The sequence below is a fragment of the Rhincodon typus genome, chromosome 35 (assembly GCF_021869965.1).
Source record: "Rhincodon typus isolate 14 chromosome 35, sRhiTyp1.1, whole genome shotgun sequence".
NCBI lineage: Eukaryota > Metazoa > Chordata > Chondrichthyes > Orectolobiformes > Rhincodontidae > Rhincodon > Rhincodon typus.
In genome coordinates, this window is record NC_063366.1 from 6030733 (window position 1) to 6047949 (window position 17217).

Genomic DNA, 17217 nt, shown 5'->3' on the forward strand with positions numbered 1-17217 from the left:
ATTTGAAGAAAACCCATTTCCAAAAGGCCGATGTTTCAATGCTGGTATCAGCTGGAATATTCCAGTGACTGTACTGGTTATTGAGAACCCTATAATTCTTGTAATAAAGCCGGATCCCCTCAGTGTCTTTATTCCGGAAACTACCATCACCTGCAACACTTGTTGTACAATTTTCTGACACCAGTATCTCAGTACTGGTGTATCTGCAACCCTTCAACCCTTGGCTCTGGTGATATTCAGCGCTGTGCTGTGAATGCTCCCTGTTTGTACAATCACACAGGACACCACAGAAGGGACACTGCTCCCCACAGCCACATAACATTGTGTACAATTCACTGGATGGATCTCTAGGGAAAGAAGTGAGTTTTCCAGCAATATCCTTTCCCCAATCCTTAACCCTTTCAGTCAGATGATTTGTTTTGATAAAACTTTCAATTTCTTGTTTAAAGTTCTGAGAATTAATCTTTTCAGACTGAATAGTAACAGGTCCCAGTGTCTCCTATGGAATCTGTATCTCATCTCTCAGATTGTCTTTAAATTTCTGGATGAAATCAATGACCGACTTCTCATTATTTGGAAGAGTTATATTCTTCAGAGCCTTTCTGACCCATATGACAACCCTGTGCAGAATATCAAGTGTGAGACAGCATAGGAGAGGAACTTGTTCATCATTTGTGGCTGCACAGTGTTGAAAAACTTGTTTTTTAAGCCAATCTTTCTCAAATGGTCTGTTGTATATATCAGCAATATTCATCAAACAGATGGTCTGTTGTATATATCAGCAATATTCATCAAAATCGCCCCTCTTCTTCAAATGCAGCATCAGAGCCACGTGGAAGTTTTTCCGGTACAAGAATTTCCCTCCTTTGCACTGGTACCTCATGTACTGAACAATTGCTAATCCCAGTTTGTTATCAACAGCTTGGATTATGGCTGGGATCAGGCAATTTTCACAGAGTAGTTCTGTTCTCTGTTTGGTTTGATCTTTCTCCTGATAGATATCCTTAAAGCTTTGGCAATAAGCTGCTTTCTCCTTTTCTAATTGTTCCACAGGATCGTTTTTCTTTTGAAAGTTTTCTGGCAGATTTCCATATTTTCTAACTGCAAATATACAGATACAAAGTTTAAAATCTACCTCGAAATGTTAAGTAAAAGTAAATCTCTGGTCATGGCGTTGCTGGATTTTCTCCTCTATGACTCTCAGGAGTTCTCTGCAATGATTAGAATCATAATCCTGCTCCTGGTTCACTGTCTGATTCACAAACTGTTTGCACTCCCTCGCCCACTGATCACACAGCTGCTGGGCTCTTTGAATGTCATTTTTATTTAATCGTGAGTAACGTTGTTCAGAAATAAAGTTGCAATAATATTCAATTGGCTCAATATGATTGTAAGTGACTTGGAGCTTTTCATCCCCCAGCGCAAACACAGTTTTCTCATTAAATCTCTTCTTGAGTTTTGTGCTTGTGGGCAAGTTCTGGCTCATTTTCATGTCTTTCATTATATTTGACGGTGGCGAATAATTAAATGTTGAAATTGTCTTCTGCCACATTTTCCCAAAAGCTTTCTCCAGTTGTGTTTCATTCATTTCCTCATTTTCTTGTCTGCACTTCTGTAGGAGTTCATTGACCTGTTCTTCAATCTGACTCTGATGCTTATCCTTAATATCATTCAGCTTCTGCAGAGCTCTCCTCCTCTGCACTGCCTCATCACACTTCCTGTCCATGTACATCCCATGTTCAATGATCAGAGATTCAATGCTCTGGACAAAATCCTTCCTGTATTTTTCAGCAAGGTTTGAGTTTTTGCCAGTAGAATAATATTTCTTCAACTGTAGAAGAGCTTTTTCTTTCTGTACATTGAGAAATTCTACCCGTTCTCTTTTCAAACATTGAACTACATTTTCTGGATCCTGTTTTGTATTAAAAATTCTGTTCTGTGCTCTTTCCAGGAAGAAATGTATCTCTTTCCTCAGTTCCCACTCCAGCTCGGTGTACATGACAGAAGTTTCCTTGTAACAAACTGTTCTGGAAACTGAAGATGAAATTCTCATATTTCACCGCTTTCCACAGGGATTTAGTCCAGTCGATAAACTCAGAGATGGTCCACAGTCTCCCTTTATTTCTCTTCTCTTTCAGATTCTGAAAAATCCTTTTCTTCAGCTCAAATACCTTGTGGCTATAGCCACTATTGACAACTGCCATGGGTGGATTCTCGTGCCACAGGCCTGGGATATTCCAGTTATTCTCCATTGCATCGTACTCCAACACATCCGAGAACTTGCTGAACTCTCAATCTCATTTTTCCATTTTAGCCGCTGCTTGTGTCATCACATCCAGCTGTTCCAGCAGATGTTTGCAGCCTCTGATATTCTGATCATGAGCAGCCACATCACTCACATTCTGGTGAACAAAGTAACAAACCGGCCTTTTCCCCACTTCTCTCATTCATATAACTGCATGGACCACTATCAGCAGCACATCCTGCATCTCAGTAGAGTTTTCCATGGCCATATTTATCAATGTTACATCACTTAACCCGATTACCAGGCTGGCGAACTCATTGTCATGTTCATAGCTGCCGTTGATTTCTGACAGCCCTGGTGCTTTCAGCCCCCCAGTGTCGATCACCATGATGTACCCACAGCCCAGCTCCAACTGCAGATTTCCTGTGATCTTAATGAGCTGCATGAAGGCCCTACGGGTACATCGCCCACTGCCCACAGCAAACTGCAAACCAAACATGGTGTTGAGAAGTGTGGACTTGCCTGTGCTCTGTACTCCTAGCACCATCAGCACAAACACACTGGTCTCTCTGCCAAGCCTGTCTTCAACTGCCTTCAGTACATCAGTGATCCACTGTAAAGGGATGTTGGAAACATCTCCATTGATGAGCTCCAGAGGGAATCCATCCAACATCAGGTCAGCAGCAGTTTGGGGTAACATTTGTACAATGTTCTCTTCCTCATTACCTTTGTTCTCCTTTATCAATGTTTCATAGATTAGTCTGATTTCTCGCATGAAATGTTCATGTCCAAGGGAGCTGGCAGTTATCTGTTGGTCTAATTCTTGTAACTGTTTTTTGGTTGTAGAGTCTTTCTGCTTTGTTGACTGTCCCTGGGATTTCTCATACAGAGCTTTGTATTTTTTATGTAAACCAAAGAGAGTGTCTCTTGATCTAGAATCCAACCCAAATTTCATCCACTGCAGGAAATATTTCCTCTCATCCCTGTCTGTCAGGTCTGTAATGAATATTTTCACATCAGCTGATATACCTTTCGCTCGCTGTTGCTTTTGAAGTTTCCTCTTCTTTTCTTCAAGGTCATTACAATATTTTGTGTTGAACTCGCCTTTCCCTGCTTTGGCAACATTGTTCTTTTTCTATTTTGGAAATGTCTTGCCAAGAGAAACCCTGAAAAGACATGTTTTCTGATTTGTATTGGCTAATGGCTTCTCCTTTAATACAGTTTTAAAGTTTCCAGATCTTGCTTTACCCTGCGAACACAGCTTGTCATCCTCATCTATTACAATCCCCATGTCCCTTGCAGTTAATGCCAGTTTCTCCAGGCTCCTGGGGCCCTGACTACTTGCCTGTTGATGGGTTATTTCCAAGGCCTTTTTCAATATGAGTCGCAGTGTCTCAGTAAATTCTGCATTGTTCCTTTTCCCTTGTGATAATATTTGTTTCTGTTTAAACACTGCAGATGTAACAAATGTCTTCAAGTGTTCTTTAGTCTGATTGCTCACACTGCTCCCAGTGAGCACTATGTATGTACTCGCTGGAGACTGTGCGAGGGACTTCAGAATCTTGCTTAAACCACTGTCGATATTATCAATCCAAATAAAAACTGCTGAAGAGATGTTTGTCAGAAACTGAACATGGGTGTGGAACTCTTTAGCATCACCTCGAAGGTTTAATACCACCATTGGCTCCATGAAAAGATCCAATTCCTCACTCCCACTGGGCAGGTATCAGCACAACTTGACAAGATCATCAGAAATCCTGCAAAAGAAATCACCACCATCCATATTGTACTGGATGAAGAAGTTGTGATGTTGCTGGGAGGAGCTGAGGACTTCATTTAGAATCATAGATTTGGAAATGGTGCAGGAACCGAGTTGAATGAAGGAAAAGGTGGGAATGTTGGCAGTCACCATGTTTGTTTCCTTAAAGCCTGCACAATGTCGGAGTGAGAGTGGGCACCACTTCTTCACAATGGAGCGCAGGGCCCACAGTAGGAAGATTGTTACCAGCGGGCAGTAATAGTGGCAATGCAAACTGGCACAGGGACATTTTTACTATCAGCTCCTGCTGCAGGAATGTGTCAGTACACAGGAAAATAGACTTAAAGATATCCAGGGGATGGTATAAACCTTCACAGTTTTCATCCAGAAACAGAAAATCCAAGTTATCCGATTCTGAATGATTTTGTATCTTTGTTGGTTCGTATTTTGAGCTTCTTGCCTGTGAATTGACAATCATTAAATTCCGGAGAAAATATCCTGGAATATCCTGAGGGGAATTCGGTGATTTATTTTGAAGTGTTTCTGTATTTAGGTTGAGGATGTCACTCAGAAACAGCTTCTTGCTTTGTAACCCTAATTCTGTCAAGAATTCTGGAGTATTGTTTCCTGCATTAGATTTTCCAGTATTTACATTAGAATCATTGTTAGTAGGAATTGATTCTTCTCTTTGGATTTGTTCATTAGTGGTTTCATTTTCTTCCAGTGTGTCAAGTGATCCTGCACTTTGTTGTGATTGTCTCTGAACAGGCTTTGCTCTGTTGGATTCAGTCGTCTTTAGTTTCACCTCAATATCCATGGCGTCCTGATGGTGAAGAGTGAGACCTGTCTCTGGCTGTGCTGAAACTAATAAAGATTTTAAATTAAATCATTTCAGAGACTTATTAATAATTAACACTATTAGGCCAGTGATTTAAACAGGATTGTAAAAAATTAGAATCACACTGGTTTGTTTTCCTTTCATCATACACTCTGTGCCTGTGCCAACTGTGGTCTGTGACTTCAGCTAATGAACTCAATCTTCTTTTCAAAACTCCTTAGTGTCTCTCTGCCCAATGTTTTTCACATTGTTTTCTATAATCGTTGGTCCACATTAGTACCATCTACAAGATGCACTGTATGTAATCACCAAGTCTTCGAGGACAGCTCAAGACCACCACCATCTTGAACAACAAGGGCAGCAGACACATGGGAACACCACCACCTGCAAGCCATTCATCATACTGACTTGGAAATGAATCACTACTCCTTCCGTGTAGCTGGGTCAAAATCCTAGAAGTCCCTCCTTAGCAGGATTATGGGTGCACCTACAACAAATAGACAGCAGTGGTTCAAGAAAGCAGCTCACCACCACCTTCTCAAGAGGAACTAAGAATAGGCGACAAATGCTGCCTCTGCTTGCAAACCTACATGAATGAATGAGAAAAATCTTACTTTATCCTGCTTTTATAGTTCATGCAGATTCTGCGTATGTATTAATTACTAGCTGCTTTGTAACTTTTTCCATTAATAATTTGTAATCATTTGTAATAGTTTTATTGAGACTTAAGGTTCCAAGCACCTTTTCCACATTGCCCTTTGCTTTAAACTAAAATAACTCATTCCAAATACTCACAATCACAGGGAGTAAAAAAAAAAACAAGTAACCTCTAAAATCAGTCATTATTAGGTGTTTGTGTGGAGTCTTACAGGAACAGAGACCAGCTGTAATGGGAATGATGGCCCTGTCAGTATTCTATATTTTAAGGTTTCAGTCAGGGATAGTGGTAAGTGACATCATTTGATGACAGTCACCCTCAAGGGCCAATAATGGATTAGCCACACATATTGGAATATTGCAACAGATTGGAAATGTGCCTAGCCTCACCGTGGCCAATCAGACATAATAATGTTATTGATCATCCAATGGGTTGTGGCTTGGCAAGTGTTAATAAGCAACGGCTTTCAGTGAGTAAGGTTTCCACCAAGTTTAAAACTGAAATTTACAGAGATGGCTGTCCAGTCAGAAGGTTCCAGCGGTACTGAAGGGAAGCCAAAGGCTCAGTATAGACTCATGCTCTAAGGTGAACTTGAATGCACCTGTAAAGTTACTGACCTGCTTTGTTAACTGTTATTTAGTAACTTAAGTAAAGTTTAATGCATTCTTTCATGAGACTGTCTCCTGTTGCCGGAATGGTTAAAGTCTTAAATAACAAAGAGCTCTATTTGGAGGGAAAATTGAAAACAAAATTTCACAACTGATGGAGCACACTACAATGCTCAGAAAGACAATGAGATTTTTAATGAAAAGCAGGAAGAGATTGAGAACTCAAAGAACAACTTCAGCAGAAAAATGTGCAGACAGATATTTTAAGGAAAATAAATCATCATTTAGAATTAGGAGCTGAATAGTCACCTACCATAATAAACAGGAGATCGCATCTAGTCTGCATGCAAAAGCTACTTTGGTTGAGGTACCGTACATCAGCCAAGGAAGGAGCTCTCAGAAAGAAGAGAAAAAAAAAATGACAGGCTGACAAAGGAGTTTTCTGATGTTAAACAACCTTACAGCAAGGCAGATAATTCTCTGTATAAACTCAGCTCTGGAGTTAAAAGGGAAATTGGGCAGACAGCATGTATTAGTAACTGTTGAGATGAGAGGAGGCAAGGCCCCCTTAGTGAATGTGGCTGCATGAATGCCTGACGACAAATGAAAACATTTCAAACTTGTCATTCCCAGCCAACTTAAGTATGACTGAATTATAGAGGATAATATTTGTGATCAAAAGAAAATGTTTAGCAGCAAGTATGTAAGCAATTTAGAGTGCAAACAGCAAATTTAAGATCTTATGTAGAATAAAAAATAGAGAAGCTTGTGTACGACTATGAGGAACTTGCTTTGTTGTTTTAGAGGGGCATAAAGCTTTGATAGAGAGTCATAGAGTCATAGAGATGTACAGCATGGAAACAGACCCTTCATTCCAACTTATCCATGCCGACCAGATATCCTAAATAAATCTAGTCCCATTTGCCAGCATTTGGTATCTGAATATGATTTTCTTGAGTGTCTGCAAATCACTGAATGACGTGTTAACCTTCTGTGGTCTGTTTTTGTAAGTTGCTGTAAAGTTTTTCCTTGTTAAATGTATATTTGTATTATGGTTGATATATTAAACCAGTTTCAACATGAACATGTTTTTCATCTCTCCGAAATTTGTGATTGGTGGATAAAATTGTCATTTTGAGTTTATAACTTATGATAGGAATTCATATTTTCAGGGTCCATTCAGAAGTGAAAGTGGGGCTGTGAATATTGAGTTTGTGTTATTTATAAAATATTAGTTTAATGATATGTAAAGCTATCGATCTGTGTTAAATGATTACTTATGGGATCTCATTGTGCTATTGCAACTCTTGCCCATAAAGGAAGAGAATTGCCATGATGCAAATCAATGAAAGGATAGTGAGATTGTAGTGTTCTGAAACTTATGTTTGGAGTCAAAATATTAAAGGTTTTCTCATGAGAATTCAACTCTTCAGTTTTTAATTGTCAATATGAAAGCCAATTAAAGAAAGATGAATCAAGACAAATGATTTGATTTATTTTCACTTTTTCTTAAATGCATAGCACAGTTTTTTAAATGTTTAGCTTAAATACAAGTTTTAAACAAAAGCTTAATTTCAAGATAATCAAGGCTGAGTTGCCAAAATTGAAACTTCATTTTCTGGCCAGTGTGAACTTCCAAATGTTATTTTAACATGTGGATGAACTTATAATTCTGCATCTTATGCTTGGCTCATATTAAATGTATATTGGTGTGAATTGATACTTTATAAGATAATGATTGTTTAGAATTTCATTGGGAGCATTGACATATGCATTGACATTCTATAAGAAGTATAGGGACCTGAAATTGTAAATGGGCTCCAGGAAAATAATAAAAATACATCCATTGTCTCACTGATTTATATACATGTATAAAAATGTTAATGAGTTCCTTTAAAGATAAATAAATTAAATATTAAAGGAAACCTGACAAACAACAACACTGTTTTTTGAATCCGGGATAATTGTGAGATGTGAAAGAAGTATAATTTAGCAAATTACATTTGAAAAAAATAAAATGCCATCTATGATAAAGAACACATAAAATATGCCATTACCTGATCTCTGTTTTGAATCTATTATGAGAATATTTTGCTGGACTGTAATATCTCTCCAGATTTCCTGAATGAGATAGGATGGTACAAGTGGGATATATAAACTTTAATGAAAAGAAATAATTAAGCCTTAATGATAGAGACAGGAAAACATGCCAGCAAATGGGAATTCAAGTGACTTATCTTGATGTCAGAAAGTCGATCTGATCTTAATGTGCATTTTAAGAAAGAAAAGCTTAGATGAGACTAGGAAATTAATTACTTTCAACTTGTGATGTTTGTGTCCTTGTCTGTCCATTTTTGAGACTGTGTCTGACAGTGTGGCCTACTCCTGAGGCATTGGCAGTATAGATAGAGAGCTAGATAGGCAAACAGATCTGGATCTTTTGATAAGATCAGATGAAAGTTAAGGATATATTGCGTGATGCTGAGGTCCCCTAATAAATGTGCAGTAATATGCTAGAAACCAGTTCAGTGAAGATTGGATCAAAGACTGGAATATATTGCACTGAAGAATGGGTGACGACAAATAGCATAAAATGGTTAATGTGGTCAGAAGAGGGTCACATGAAAATGATCAAGACAAGGGAATACTCAACAGATAGCAAACACTAGGAAACTCAGAGGACAAAGCGGTCTTGTGTTGCTTGTCTATAGATCCCTAAAGGTGGAAGAATAGTTTAACAGGGAAGTGAAGAACCCCTATGGGACACTTGCCTTTATCAGTCATGGCATAGACCACAAGAGCTGAGAGATTATTATTGGAGCTAAACAGTATTTTGATTAGACCACAGCTGGAACAGTGTATGCAATTCTGGTCATTGTATTATAGGAAGGATGTGATTACGTTGGCGGTGATGCAAAGGAGATTCACCAGGGTGTTATCTGGGATGGAGCTGTTTAGCTACAAAGAGAGGCTGGATAAGCTTGGGTTGTTTTCTTTGGAGCAGAGAAGGCTGAGAGGAACCTGATTGAAGTTTTTAAGACAGAGGTATGGATAGGGTGGATCAGAAGCAGCTGTTCCCTTTAGTTGAAGGGTCATTATCAGGGGGCATAATTTTAAGGTCAAAGGCATAAGGCTTAGAATGGATTTGAAATTATTATTCACCAAGTGGGTGTGGGATCTGGAATGCACCACACGGGAGGATAGTTAAGGCAGGAAATGTCACAACTTTTAAAAAATACTTGGATGAGCACTTGAAATGTCACAACATTCAAGGCTATGAGCCTAGTGCAGGACAGTGGGACTAATGTATACTGAGTCTTTTTTTTGTCAGTGCAGACTTGATGGACCTCTTCTGTACTGTATGCTTCTATGATTGACACTTACACCATAGAGAAACTGACTTTAAATCAAACAGGATAAATTTAAACACTTCTCTTTTAGTGAGGAAAACCAAACTTACAGAAGAGGAAAATTGGATTTGAACATTTAAGGACCTGGCCGAAAGAATGCTTCATATGACATATGCACAGGTAGATACAGATAACAAAAGTGCTGGAGAATTTTAAGTCAATTCATGATGTTATTTTTGTTATTGTGTAATCTGCAATGGGAATCTGAACAGTGTCAAGCTGAATTAAGGAGCATAAAGTTAAGTTAATTTCAGATTTTATGCTTAAATTACTATGGATAACAGAATACAGTGATATTGAAGGGAAGAAACTGAAATCTTGAAAATTACAAAACTGTATGCAATTTTGAATAAATTGCCAGACTCCAAGATTAAGGAAAGAGTGATTAAGAACAACGGTGAGACAAGAGACGAGGTAATAAGATCATGTCCTATAAAAGTTGAAGATTTCAAGAATATTTTTTAAATGAATCTCAAGTTGGAAATGATATATGACACGATAGAAGTTCATAAATTGACATATAAATTGGTTGAATTTAGTCTTTTATAAATGATGGCATAATTAGGAAATGGTTTGTTGATTACAGTGAGACGATTTGGTTCACTACTGTTCTTTAGGGAAGAATGTTTCCTGTTAATACCCGGTCGGGTCTACCTGTGACTCCAGACCCAAGGCAAAGTGGTTGACTCTAAACTATGGTAATTATGAAGGGACAAGACAGGAATTTGTTCAGCAACCAGGGGAATAGCTGCTCTCTATTTTGAAAATAGTGATGAAAGATTATAAGAATTCATTCTACGCAGTGGGATTGATACAGGCGAACTGACAGTTGTTCATGTAATTACCGGTCTTACTGATGTCTTTCTTCTTTGGAACTATGTCTTCAACTTCATAGTCAACATTGACTTTTTGTTGGTTCAATGCCTGTTCTGTCTTCTCTCTGTTTGTCACTTTGATCTGAGACTGCAATCCCTGTTCTTCAGTCTCCAGTTGCCTATGCTTCATCAGGAACTCCTTTATCAAACGTAAGCTCTTTATTTCTATTTTGTTCAGAGCTACAAAGAATTTCCTCATACTGTTTGATTCCATCTTCCAGGAGACTACATCAAAGCTATCGTTGGGGCCCCTCTTGTTGACAGAGTTATCAGGAGCCGGCCTTTGAGCAAATATGGCTGAATTGTTGAACTTGAAGTGAACTGGAAAACCTTTTTTTATCTTTGGGACACGGTACCTCAGCAACATTGATGGCCTCCAGAACAGGGGGAACCTGCCCATCTGCAAATGTTACCAGGATTCTGATGTTCTCTGCAATATCTTTGCCAAAAATGGAAAGAACTGAATCAAAGACATATTTCTGCATATGGGTCAGATGAACCATAGAGCCTTGAGCAACAAAACACACAGCATTGATCTGATCAACACCATCTGGGGAAGTGAAGAACTCTCGGATCTGATCAGTGAGCAATTTATCTCGGGTTATACCCCTGGTGTCTCCAAACCCTGGAGTGTCAATGATAGTGAAAGAGTAATCAATCTGGAATCCTGCTGCAGTTCATAGTCAGACATCAATCACTGCCATTCAGCCTGGGATCTTCCTGTCCCTTCATTGATTAATTTGTATCTGAAATTGTCCTCCCATTCCACACCCAGGATGTAGTTGATCATTCCATTGATGAGGGTTGTTTTTCCTGCTCCTGTTGCTTCAAGAACCATGATTGTCCTTACACTGTGTTTTCCAGAGGGTTTTCCAAAGGATAATTTTACATTGTGTCCAGCCTTGTAAGTATCTTCTTCCGTAAGCACAGTATGTAAATGGAAGGGTTCCCCCTGGTTGTTAATGTACTTTCTTTACAAAGTTTCACAGCCAGTCTCTTGGGTTGATTTTCTGTTTCTATTAAAACCTTCTCACTTGTTTCCCTGGAACCTCCTTCTCCACAGTCAGCAGACACTCACACTCTGTAGGATGTCTTGGGTTTCAGTCCCTCTAAAGTATCATGACATTTACTGTCTCTTGTCTTTATTTCCTCCCACAATCCATTCTCTGTGTTGGAGGGAATTACTTTTCCTTCTCTATATTCTATCCTGTACTGAACAATATTAACACCGGCTCCAATCTCAGTCGGCCTGTCCCAGGTGAGTGTTACATCACACCAGTCAACCTGGAGTATGAAGGGTTTACCAGGTGGACTTGTGGGACGTGTGGTGACACTGGAACTCTCACTGGCCATGCTGACCCCTACCTTGGTCACTGCTCTGTATTGGAATTGATATTCCTGGTGTGGCTGTAACCCAGGGATTGTGAAGGATTTGGATTTATAGGGTGTATCCACAGTTTTCCATTCCTCCTGTTGGGTATTTCGGTATTCCACCCTGTACCCAACAATCTCACTAGCACCGCATCTCAGTGCTGTAATTGGAGTGTCACACTCATGTGTTCCACTGACCACGGGTCTCTCCGGCTGTGATGGAGGTGCGAGGCAGTCATTCACTACAACCCCTCCCTCATACAGGTAAATTGATGCTCCCACATTACTGTCATCCTGCATTGACGCAACAATGAACTTTGTTTTCCCCTGTGCTCTGTTTGCTGTGGCAAAATCCAGGAGTAAGTCAGTCTCCTCCAACTTCTGGGATACAGACTTTGAGTGAAACCACTGCTGGTTGTGATATTCTGCACTAACCTGCTTAGCAGGATCTGGTATCTGCATTTTCTCAGCTGTATGTGATTGTAGGTAGCTGTCTGCTTCTGACAGATAGAAATCCCCTTGATGCAGTGAGGTAATTGTAAAGCAGGCCACATTCTCTGTTTCTCGATCCAACGCTTCTTGATCCAACTCACACTTTGATTTCACAATGTGTATATCTTTCATTATCGTGAGATAAGATCTCAGCACATTTATTTCCAGCTGCTTGTCATCTAGCCATTTGATCAGTGAGTGGTGTTTGAATGGTGACTGTTCCTTGTTCTTCAGAATATTCACCAGTGACCCTTCCTCTTCCTCACCTCGATGAATAGATGGTAATACTCTGGATAAAGCCTTCTGGAAAACCAGCCTGAACTTCAGACACATTTCTTGGAATTTCAGTATCCTGTTCCTGATCTCTGGAAAATGAACAGTGAGACCGTCTCTCATTATATCATTACATCTCATCACCGTCTCATTGCCAGTCTGTGCTGGAGCAGCTCAATGACTGACCAATCCAATACTTATGTCCTGTACCAGCTGAGCAGCTTTAGAGTCCAGTTTGTTGAGTGAGTAGAGCCAGACTCTCATGAGCACTGCATGCTCTCCATCCACTCCCAGTAACTTTGGGGGGGTTGTGTAGATTTTGATAGCATCTTGGAATGTGGTGGGATTGTTTTCCAGAAAAACATCCCCATAGAAGGTATAGCTGAATATCTGGACATTGGATTGCTGTTCCTCTGTTATTTTTAGTGAAATCTGCCCCCCAACTGCAATCTCAGGAATCTTTTAACCATCCCCTCCAGGTGACCCTAAATATCCTGTAGATTCTCCCCTGAAGAGACCTCTTGATCAAACACAAAGAAAACCTGAGCCCCATACAGCACTGCTATAACTCACCACGGGAGCTGCTGTCCCCTCATCAGACACATTTGGGTGGGTTATATTCTGTCACCCCAAACGGCTCATTGTCAGTTGCTCAAACTTGGTAGTTGTATGGTACTGAAGGATCACTCGGGCCTGTTGCCTCGATCTCTTTGTGTCATTGAGATATTTCGCTGATCCTGTCACCTCCACCAAATCACCCAAGAAACTTTCTTTCAATGATCCATCCACATTCAGTGTAGAGGCTTTTGTATCAGTGGAGTCAGATGTAATGATGTGAAATTTTGCGTCATGCTAAGATTGGATATGAGGTTTCAATTTCTCTATAGCCCACAAAATGATCCCTACAGAAAGAACACGTTAAAGTTCATTAATACTGACAGGAAGATGGTGAATGAGAAAGAAGAAGAATATATACAGTGCAGAGCAGATAATACAGGTTCTATGTGGTATATTTGTGATTTTCCTGTTCCTGTATTCAACAATGACAGGATAAAGTGGAGAATAAAAGAATGAGGATCACATAGATCTTATAGGCATTAATTGAAAATTATATGGAACAGATTGCACAGCTTGAACAGAGTTTAATGGAAAATCACATGGAGTGGATCACATGATTTTACAGAGATTAACGTCAATTCTTCGACAGTTAGTTGGAATGTGTTACCTGGGATCAGACAGTCAGACTGGCAGTCATATAGCATTCCCATTTGGAAAGAACAACCCAGAGCTGCCTGTTCCATCACCATTGTTTGTCCGTGACTTATTGTTCCACACAATCCAATCCAGTGTCACCTGTAATTGAAGATTGCAGCTTGATATCTGTCACAGAGTCATATAAACCAAAGCTTAGATTTTCACAAACCAGGAGCAACATGCGATGTGGTCAGTGTCCTGACATGTTATTGCAAATCAAGTGGGATTACATATCACTTTAGGACACAAGACTGAGACAATAAACAGCAGAATACTATCAATAAATGATTAGAATCTCAACAGTGGGGAAGCAAGCCATTTGGCCCATCGAGTCCATACTGATTTTATGAAGAGCATACCACCCTGCATTTCCCATGGCTATTCCACCTAGCCTGAAAATCCCTGGACACCACGGGCAATTTAGCATAGCATTTCACCTAACCTGCTCATGTTTGGACTGTGGGAGGAAATTGGAGCCCCTGGAGGAAACCTACGCGGACACGGAGAGAATGTACAAATTCCACAGACAGTCCCCCTCAGGGTGGAATTGAACCTGGTCCCTGGCACTATGGGGCAGCATGGCTAACCACTGAGCGACTGTGCCACCTGGATTATTTCTGGATTGTTTGAAATATGAATTGAAATGAAGCCGCACCTTCATCATAGAATCCCTACAATGTGGAAACAGGCCCTTCGGCCCAACAAGTCCACACTGACCTTTGGAGCATCCTACCCAGACCCATCCCCCTTTAACCCACCTAAGTTACACATCCTGAACACTTTGGGCAATTTAGCATGGCTAATCCACCTAGCCTGCACATCTTTGGACTGTGGGAGGAAACCCACGCAGACACGGGGAGAATGTGCAAACTCCACACAGACAGTTGCCAGAGAATTGAACCCGGGCCCCTGGTGCTGTGAGGCAGCAGTACTAACCATTGAGCCACCGTGCTGCCCCAACAGGACAAAACTAATATCTCACAAATGCAGCGTTAAAGGTGAATGACATATTTGCAATCAATTAATAACAGTCTCAGCGCTACACACGTTTATTTTATTCATTCATAGGATGTGGGCATCGCTGGCTGGCCAGCATTTAATCTCTGCCCCAAGTAGCCCTTGAAAAGATGGTGGTGGTTGTGAATTACCTTCTTGAACCCCTGCAGTCCATGTGCTGTAAGGTGACCCACAATACTCTTTGTGAGGAAATTCCATGATTTGACTCAGCGACAGTGAAGGAATGATGATACATTTCCAAGACAGGATGCTGAGTGACTTAAAAGAGAACTTGCAGGGTGGTGGCGTTCTCATGTATCTGCTGCCCTTGGCCTTCTGATGGAAGATGGAAGTGGTTGTGTGTTTGGAAGGTTCTGTCTCAGGATAGTCATAGATTCATAGAGTCATACAGCATAGAAACAGACCCTTTGGTCAAACCAGTCTATGACAACAATAATCCCAAACTAAACTAGTCCCACCTGCCTGTGCCTGGTCCGGATCTCTCCAAACCTTTCTTATTCATGTACTTATGTAAACGTATTTTAAATGTTGTAACTGTAGCCACATCCGCCACTTTCTATGGAAGTTCATTCCACAGACAAACCACTCACTATAAAAAAATTGCCTCTCATGTCTTTTTTAAAGCTCTCTCCTCTCACTTTAAAAATATGTCCAATAGTCTTGAAATCCCCCACCATAGGGAAAATACACCTGTCATTCACTTTATCTATATCCTCATCATTATTTTATAAACACTTATAAGATCATCTCTCTACCTCCTACGCTCCAGTGAAAACAGTCATAGCCTATCCAACCTCTCCTTATATCTCAAACCCTCCATTCCCAGCAACATCCTGGTAAATCTCTTCTGAACCCTCTCCAGCTTAGTAAGATCCTTTTTATAACAGGGTGACCAGAGCTGGACACGGTAATACAGAAGAGCCCTCACCAACGTTCTGTACAACCTCAAAATAACATCCCAACTCCTATATTCAAAGGTCTGAGCAATAAAGGCAAGCATGCTAACCACCTTATCTATATGTGATGCAAACTTCAAAAAATTATGTCCCTGAACAGCTTGGTCTCTCTGTTCTACAACACTGCCCAAGGCCCTACTTTTAATTGCATAAATCTTCTCTTTGTTTGTTTTACCAAAGTGTAATATGTTGCATTTATCAAAATTAGACCCCATTTACCGCTCTTCAGTCCATTGAGCCAATTGATCCAGATCTCTTTGTAATCTCAGATAACCTTCTTCACTGTCTACTCTCCTACCAATCTTAGTGTCATCCGCAAACTTACTAACCAAGCTGTCTATTTTCTCATCTAAATCATTTATATAAATGACAAACAAAAGTGGATTTAGCAGCGATTCCTGCAGAACAGCTGGTCACAGGTCTCCAGTCCGAAAAACAACCCTCCACCGTCACTGCCTGTCTTTTCTTGGTAAGCCAGTTGGAAAAGCTCACCTTGAATCCCATGTGATCTAACTTTACAGTGCAAACCATTGTTAAAGGCTTTATTAAAGCCTAAGTAAACAATGTCTACTGCTCTGCCCTCGTCATTCTTTCTGATTATTTCCTCAAAAAATCAATTTTGTGAAACATGATTTCCCTCGCACAAAACCATGCTGATTACCCCTAATCATTCTTTACCTCTCCAAGTGAATCTAAATCCGATCTTTCAGAGTCCCTTCCAACAACTTACGCCCACCAAAGTCAAGCTCACATGTCTATAGTTCCTGGGATTCTCCTTACATTCCTTCAACAACAAGGGCACAATATTTGTCACTCTCCAGTCATTCGGTACCTCACCCATATTTAAGGTATTTCTGTGAGGGGCCTGGCAACTTCCTTCCTAACCTCCTACAAAGTCCTGGGATAAAATCTCCAGCGCTTCCTCCTCTGTAATGTGAACTGTGTCCAAAACATCTCTAGCCTTAATTTCTTTCTCCATAGTAAAAACTGAGGCAAAATATTCATTTAATATCTCTCCCATCTCCTGAAGTTCAACACAAAGATTTCTAAGGGGCCCTGCTTTCTCTCTCATTGCTCTTTTGCTCTTAATATACTCGTAGAATCTCTTTGGATTATCCTTATCCTTATTTGCCAAGGCTATCTCATATTCTCTCTTTGCCTTCAGAGTTTGAGTGAATAATTGTCCTTGTAGAGACAAAGTCTCATCTTCACATTGGGGATTATGTTGTGTGGCACTGCCACTGTGTCAAATTGGTTATATTTTTAACAGATCTAACATAGTTTCCTGTTTTCTGCCTCCCTCCCTTCTAGAATAGAAGCTTCTATTTGCTACTTTCCAGTCTCATGGAACTTTTCCAGAATCTAACAAATTTGGGAAAGTTAACATCAATGCATAGGAAGTTCTTTTCAGACTCCAGGACGATATCCATCAGGACATGGAGCTGTGGGTTGATTAGTCTC

The 17217-nt window shown here is 40.1% G+C and overlaps 1 long non-coding RNA gene and 1 pseudogene across 1 annotated transcript; one reads left to right on the top strand and one right to left on the bottom strand.

The window, feature by feature from the left end:
- Window positions 1–375: 375 nt before the first annotated feature.
- On the bottom strand, window positions 376–13809 carry LOC125487026 (annotated as a pseudogene).
- LOC125487037 lies at window positions 5990–13451 on the top strand. The gene is made up of 3 exons (XR_007265613.1): window positions 5990–6085; window positions 10615–11297; window positions 12491–13451. It is a non-coding gene; the product is annotated as an uncharacterized LOC125487037 (long non-coding RNA).
- Window positions 13810–17217: the final 3408 nt, after the last annotated feature.